The following is a 7,500-nucleotide window of genomic DNA, read 5'->3' on the forward strand; positions in this document are numbered from 1 at the left end:
AGAAGGTATCGCCCTGTCTAACACCTTTCTTAATTCGCATTTTATCGGTTTCTGTGAGGAGCTTGATAGTCGCTGTCCCATCTTCGTATATATCTTCAAATATTTTACAATATACCTCCTCTACTCCCTGTCTTCGAATAGCTTCTAGTACTGCTGGTATTTGTACAGAGTCAAATGCCTTTTCATAATCGATGAATGCCATACACAGGGGTTTCCTATATTCGTTTATTTTTTCTCTTATTTGGGTAAGCGTTTGTATGCGGTCTGTTGTTGAGAATCCACTGCGGAAGCCTGCCTGTTCTCTAGGCTGGTTAAAATCCAGACTGTCAGAGATGTGAGTTGTGATGATTTTAGTGAACAGTTTGTAAGTAACTGAAAGGAGACTTATGAGTCGGTAGTTTTTTAGATCCTTCCTGTACCCTTTTTTATGAATCAAAATAATTGTTGCATTTCCCCAGGCTTTCGGAATTTGTCCATTGAGAAGGCATTTGTTAAAAAGACTAATTTCTCCTGCGTCTATTATAAGGTCTATTCTAATACCGTCTTCACCTGGTGTTTTCTTTCTCTTCATGCCTTTAAGAGCTCTCTTTATTACTTCTGTCGTGATGTTAGGTACTTCTCTAGTTACCGCATTCACTTCTATCCGCGGCTGTTCATTTGCGTTGTATAGATCCCTGTAAAAGTTTTCCACTACTCTTATGATTTCATTATTATTCTATGTCACTTCTCTGCCTGTTTTCTTTATTGCATACATTTGATTTCTCCGTATTTCAAGTCTCCTCTTAGCTGTTTTCATGCTGGTACCTGAGATCACTGTTTCATTTATTATTTGAGTATTGAATTTCTGTACATCTTCTCTCTTCTTTTTGTTTATAGTTTTTGTTAGTTCAGCTAATTCTATTTTCTCCCTATTTGATGATACTTTCATGACCCTACGTTTTTGCATAAGATCTATAGTTTCTATCGAGAGCTTACTGGAGTTTTGTTTGACGTTCTTACCGCCTACTTCAAGTGCATCTTCCTTTATCATGTCATTGAACTGTTTGTTGATTTGGTCAATGTTGAGATCTTTGTCGCTGAGAAGTGAATATTTGTTTTGGATGTTAATGCTAATGTAAGGGTATCTGTAGGAGGAGGCTTCTCATGAATGCATCCTCGAAGTGGTGACGCTCGTGAAGAGGGTCGAGAGAATAAGGGCCTGGATAGGTAGGCCCTGTTTACCCCGTGAAAAAAATAAACAAAAAGGATCTGGGTTCCCTTATAAGCCCTCAAGGAAGTGTGGGCATCTATGAGGTCGCGTGGTGATGCACTAAAGTGTCCCTTCATAAATCTATTCACACCCAGCTTTCAGAAAGTAAGGCAAATCATGAAGTCAGATACAACCTTTTCTCCGGTTCGACGCCGTCTCACTGTAAGATCCGTGGAGAACACACAAAATACACGTTCGGTCTTAACACTGTTTATTAGTCGGAATCCCCCCCCCCCCCCCCTTATATATGCGAAGTGAAACAAAGGAATACAGAGTTTTGATAAAAAAGAATATTTACAATACAATTTGTTTTGGGAGATAACATAAAACACACTACAGAACTGGTAAAAAGTAAAACTTAATTATAAAAATCACAAATAATAAAACTGAAAAGATAAACCGAACAAAAAATAATATTGGCAGAAGCATTACGGTGAATAAAACCCGTAGACAGTCTTCTAGAATCATAAAAATAATAAGAATTATCACAGAACATAATGTAAGGTACAAAGTCAGTGCTTGATAATTAACAAAAGAGGGAAAGATACCAAAAATAATTTGTGACTAGAAATTGTAAACAAACAAACAAACAGGCAAACAGGGCTTCTGTTGGCTCAGCAAACAAACTATAAAAAGAGCAGGTAAGAGAAAAATAGCAAAACTAAAATCATGCTTGGCAAATAAATTAAATTTAAAAACAAACAAATAAGAGCGGCACTCTGGTAAACAATAACAATAACATCTAAAAGACCCGACAAATAAAAAATAAAAAGGAGGCGTTAAGCGTTGAAAAAAAAAGAAAGTTACTTTAAAATGTACAATAATTTAAATAAAATACCTGTCTAATGGCCAGAGTGAACATGTGAAAGGGTATAAGATGTGGGGAGTGACAGCCGATCCGTATGTCATATGTCCTCCAGGATCTTCCTATTTTTCCGTGGCCAGGATTTAGGGCAGGAATTAGGTTGTGGAAGGGATAGACTGAAGTAAAAGGAACAGGAACAAGGCTTAGGGCAGAGGGAAAAGGAGTGGAAGAAGAAGGAATGGGGGGAAAAAAACATCATTAGATAGGCATGGAGGCTTAAGTCTAGGCAGTTCTGAGAGGAAATCTTTTGGGTATAAGGCAAATACACAGAATAGGAGAGTTACCAGAGAGAGGAAAGAGTAAAAGGACAGTGTAGAATAAGAGAATAGGAGAAAAAAGCAACTGAAGTAAGACTAGGAGAGGGAAAGGAAGAGGCAAAGAGGCTAGGAGAGGGAAAGGAAGAGGCACAGAGGCTAGGAGAGGGAAAGGAAGAGGCACAGAAGCTAGGAGAGGGAAAGGAAGAGGCACAGAAGCTAGGAGAGGCAAAGGAAGAGGCACAGAAGCTAGGGAAGGGAAAAGAAGAGGCACAGAAGCTAGGAGAGGGAAAGGAAGAGGCACAGAGGCTAGGAGAGGGAAAGGAAGAGGCACAGAAGCTAGGAGAGGCAAAGGAAGAGGCACAGAAGCTAGGAGAGGGAAAGGAAGAGGCACAGAGGCTAGGAGAGGGAAAGGAAGAGGCACAGAGGCTAGGAGAGGGAAAGGAAGAGGCACAGAAGCTAGGAGAGGGAAAGGAAGAGGCACAGAGGCTAGGAGAGGGAAAGGAAGAGGCACAGAAGCTAGGAGAGGGAAAGGAAGAGGCACAGAGGCTAGGAGAGGGAAAGGAAGAGGCACAGAAGCTAGGAGAGGGAAAGGAAGAGGCACAGAGGCTAGGAGAGGGAAAGGAAGAGGCACAGAAGCTAGGAGAGGGAAAGGAAGAGGCACAGAGGCTAGGAGAGGAAAGGAAGAGGCACAGAGGCTAGGAGAGGGAAAGGAAGAGGCACAGAGGCTAGGAGAGGGAAAGGAAGAGGCACAGAGCTAGGAGAGGGAAAGGAAGAGGCACAGAAGCTAGGAGAGGGAAAGGAAGAGGCACAGAGCTAGGAGAGAGGCACAGAGAGAGGAAAGGAAGAGGCACAGAGGCTAGGAGAGGGAAAGGAAGAGGCACAGAGCTAGAGAGGGAAAGGAAGAGGCACAGTAAGCTAGGAGAGGAAAGGAAGAGGCACAGAGCTAGGAGAGGGAAGGAAGAGGCACAGAGGCTAGGAGAGGGAAAGGAGAGGCACAGAAGCTAGGAGAGGGAAGGAAGAGGCACAGAGCTAGGAGAGGGAAAGGAAGAGGCACAGAAGCTAGGAGAGGGAAAGGAAGAGGCACAGAGGCTAGGCGAGGGAAAGGAAGAGGCACAGAAGCTAGGAGAGGGAAAGGAAGATGGCACAGAAGCTAGGAGAGGAAAGGAAGAGGCACAGAGCTAGGAGAGGGAAAGGAAGAGGCACAGAAGCTAGGAGAGGAAAGGAAGAGGCACAGAAGCTAGGAGAGGGAAAGGAAGAGGCACAGAAGCTAGGAGAGGGAAAGGAAGAGGCACAGATGCTAGGAGAGGGAAAGAAGAGGCACAGAGCTAGGAGAGGGAAAGGAAGAGGCACAGAGGCTAGGAGAGGGAAAGGAAGAGGCACAGAGGCTAGGAGAGGGAAAGGAAGAGGCACAGAAGCTAGGAGAGGGAAAGGAAGAGGCACAGAAGCTAGGAGAGGGAAAGGAAGAGGCACAGAGGCTAGGAGAGGGAAAGGAAGAGGCACAGAAGCTAGGAGAGGGAAAGGAAGAGGCACAGAAGCTAGGAGAGGGAAAGGAAGAGGCACAGAGGCTAGGAGAGGGAAAGGAAGAGGCACAGAGCTAGGAGAGGGAAAGGAAGAGGCACAGAGCTAGGAGAGGGAAAGGAAGAGGCACAGAGGCTAGGAGAGGGAAAGGAAGAGGCACAGAGGCTAGGAGAGGGAAAGGAAGAGGCACAGAGCTAGGAGAGGGAAAGGAAGAGGCACAGAAGCTAGGAGAGGAAAGGAAAAGGCACAGAGGCTAGGAGAGGGAAAGGAAGAGGCACAGAGGCTAGGAGAGGGAAAGGAAGAGGCACAGAGGCTAGGAGAGGGAAAGGAAGAGGCACAGAGGCTAGGAGAGGGAAAGGAAGAGGCACAGAGGCTAGGAGAGGGAAAGGAAGAGGCACAGAGGCTAGGAGAGGGAAAGGAAGAGGCACAGAGCTAGGAGAGGGAAAGGAAGAGGCACAGAGGCTAGGAGAGGGAAAGGAAGAGGCACAGAGGCTAGGAGAGGGAAAGGAAGAGGCACAGAGGCTAGGAGAGGGAAAGGAAGAGGCACAGAGGCTAGGAGAGGGAAAGGAAGAGGCACAGAGGCTAGGAGAGGGAAAGGAAGAGGCACAGAGGCTAGGAGAGGGAAAGGAAGAGGCACAGAGGCTAGGAGAGGGAAAGGAAGAGGCACAGAGGCTAGGAGAGGGAAAGGAAGAGGCACAGAGGCTAGGAGAGGGAAAGGAAGAGGCACAGAGGCTAGGAGAGGGAAAGGAAGAGGCACAGAGGCTAGGAGAGGGAAAGGAAGAGGCACAGAGGCTAGGAGAGGGAAAGGAAGAGGCACAGAGGCTAGGAGAGGGAAAGGAAGAGGCACAGAGGCTAGGAGAGGGAAAGGAAGAGGCACAGAGGCTAGGAGAGGGAAAGGAAGAGGCACAGAGGCTAGGAGAGGGAAAGGAAGAGGCACAGAGGCTAGGAGAGGGAAAGGAAGAGGCACAGAGGCTAGGAGAGGGAAAGGAAGAGGCACAGAGGCTAGGAGAGGGAAAGGAAGAGGCACAGAGGCTAGGAGAGGGAAAGGAAGAGGCACAGAGGCTAGGAGAGGGAAAGGAAGAGGCACAGAGGCTAGGAGAGGGAAAGGAAGAGGCACAGAGGCTAGGAGAGGGAAAGGAAGAGGCACAGAGGCTAGGAGAGGGAAAGGAAGAGGCACAGAGGCTAGGAGAGGGAAAGGAAGAGGCACAGAGGCTAGGAGAGGGAAAGGAAGAGGCACAGAGGCTAGGAGAGGGAAAGGAAGAGGCACAGAGGCTAGGAGAGGGAAAGGAAGAGGCACAGAGGCTAGGAGAGGGAAAGGAAGAGGCACAGAGGCTAGGAGAGGGAAAGGAAGAGGCACAGAGGCTAGGAGAGGGAAAGGAAGAGGCACAGAGGCTAGGAGAGGGAAAGGAAGAGGCACAGAGGCTAGGAGAGGGAAAGGAAGAGGCACAGAGGCTAGGAGAGGGAAAGGAAGAGGCACAGAGGCTAGGAGAGGGAAAGGAAGAGGCACAGAGGCTAGGAGAGGGAAAGGAAGAGGCACAGAGGCTAGGAGAGGGAAAGGAAGAGGCACAGAGGCTAGGAGAGGGAAAGGAAGAGGCACAGAGGCTAGGAGAGGGAAAGGAAGAGGCACAGAGGCTAGGAGAGGGAAAGGAAGAGGCACAGAGGCTAGGAGAGGGAAAGGAAGAGGCACAGAGGCTAGGAGAGGGAAAGGAAGAGGCACAGAGGCTAGGAGAGGGAAAGGAAGAGGCACAGAGGCTAGGAGAGGGAAAGGAAGAGGCACAGAGGCTAGGAGAGGGAAAGGAAGAGGCACAGAGGCTAGGAGAGGGAAAGGAAGAGGCACAGAGGCTAGGAGAGGGAAAGGAAGAGGCACAGAGGCTAGGAGAGGGAAAGGAAGAGGCACAGAGGCTAGGAGAGGGAAAGGAAGAGGCACAGAGGCTAGGAGAGGGAAAGGAAGAGGCACAGAGGCTAGGAGAGGGAAAGGAAGAGGCACAGAGGCTAGGAGAGGGAAAGGAAGAGGCACAGAGGCTAGGAGAGGGAAAGGAAGAGGCACAGAGGCTAGGAGAGGGAAAGGAAGAGGCACAGAGGCTAGGAGAGGGAAAGGAAGAGGCACAGAGGCTAGGAGAGGGAAAGGAAGAGGCACAGAGGCTAGGAGAGGGAAAGGAAGAGGCACAGAGGCTAGGAGAGGGAAAGGAAGAGGCACAGAGGCTAGGAGAGGGAAAGGAAGAGGCACAGAGGCTAGGAGAGGGAAAGGAAGAGGCACAGAGGCTAGGAGAGGGAAAGGAAGAGGCACAGAGGCTAGGAGAGGGAAAGGAAGAGGCACAGAGGCTAGGAGAGGGAAAGGAAGAGGCACAGAGGCTAGGAGAGGGAAAGGAAGAGGCACAGAGGCTAGGAGAGGGAAAGGAAGAGGCACAGAGGCTAGGAGAGGGAAAGGAAGAGGCACAGAGGCTAGGAGAGGGAAAGGAAGAGGCACAGAGGCTAGGAGAGGGAAAGGAAGAGGCACAGAGGCTAGGAGAGGGAAAGGAAGAGGCACAGAGGCTAGGAGAGGGAAAGGAAGAGGCACAGAGGCTAGGAGAGGGAAAGGAAGAGGCACAGAGGCTAGGAGAGGGAAAGGAAGAGGCACAGAGGCTAGGAGAGGGAAAGGAAGAGGCACAGAAGCTAGGAGAGGGAAAGGAAGAGGCACAGAGGCTAGGAGAGGGAAAGGAAGAGGCACAGAGGCTAGGAGAGGGAAAGGAAGAGGCACAGAGGCTAGGAGAGGGAAAGGAAGAGGCACAGAGGCTAGGAGAGGGAAAGGAAGAGGCACAGAAGGCTAGGAGAGGGAAAGGAAGAGGCACAGAGGCTAGGAGAGGGAAAGGAAGAGGCACAGAGGCTAGGAGAGGGAAAGGAAGAGGCACAGAGGCTAGGAGAGGGAAAGGAAGAGGCACAGAGGCTAGGAGAGGGAAAGGAAGAGGCACAGAGGCTAGGAGAGGGAAAGGAAGAGGCACAGAGGCTAGGAGAGGGAAAGGAAGAGGCACAGAGGCTAGGAGAGGGAAAGGAAGAGGCACAGAGGCTAGGAGAGGGAAAGGAAGAGGCACAGAAGCTAGGAGAGGGAAAGGAAGAGGCACAGAGGCTAGGAGAGGGGAAGGAAGAGGCACAGAAGCTAGGGGAGGGAAAAGAAGAGGCACAGAAGCTAGGAGATGGAAAGGAAGAGGCACAGAAGCTAGGAGAGGGAAAGGAAGAGGCACAGAGGCTAGGAGAGGGAAAGGAAGAGGCACAGAGGCTAGGAGAAGGAAAGGAAGAGGCACAGAGGCTAGGAGAGGGAAAGAAAGAGGCACAGAGGCTAGGAGAGGGGAAGGAAGAGTCACAGAGGCTAGGAGAGGGAAAGGAAGAGTCACAGAGGCTAGGAGAGGGAAAGGAAGAGGCACAGAGGATAGGAGAGGGAAAGGAAGAGGCACAGAGGCTAGGAGAGGGAAAGGAAGAGGCACAGAGGCTAGGAGAGGGAAAGGAAGAGGCACAGAGGCTAGGAGAGGGAAAGGAATGGGGAAGGGTAAGGAATGGGAGGTGGAAAAAAAGGTGAGGGAAGGCAGAGAAGGGAGGCCTGCGGGCCTCACACTAAATTCTGTCGCTTTGGTCTTCAA

At 49.7% G+C, this 7,500-nt stretch overlaps 1 protein-coding gene across 1 annotated transcript in view; it reads right to left on the reverse strand.

The window, feature by feature from the left end:
• The window catches only part of LOC125036168 (26S proteasome non-ATPase regulatory subunit 10-like), a 9,185-nt gene extending 6,913 nt beyond the window's left edge, over window positions 1–2,272 (reverse strand). Inside the window, exon 1 of the mRNA XM_047628605.1 lies at window positions 2,088–2,272. The gene's annotated coding sequence lies outside the window, so the exon portion shown is untranslated. The remainder of the gene's footprint in view (window positions 1–2,087) is intronic.
• Between the last annotated feature and the right edge of the window lie 5,228 nt (window positions 2,273–7,500).

The sequence above is a fragment of the Penaeus chinensis genome, chromosome 20 (genome assembly GCF_019202785.1).
Source record: "Penaeus chinensis breed Huanghai No. 1 chromosome 20, ASM1920278v2, whole genome shotgun sequence".
In the NCBI taxonomy this organism is placed as follows: Eukaryota; Metazoa; Arthropoda; class Malacostraca; order Decapoda; family Penaeidae; genus Penaeus; species Penaeus chinensis.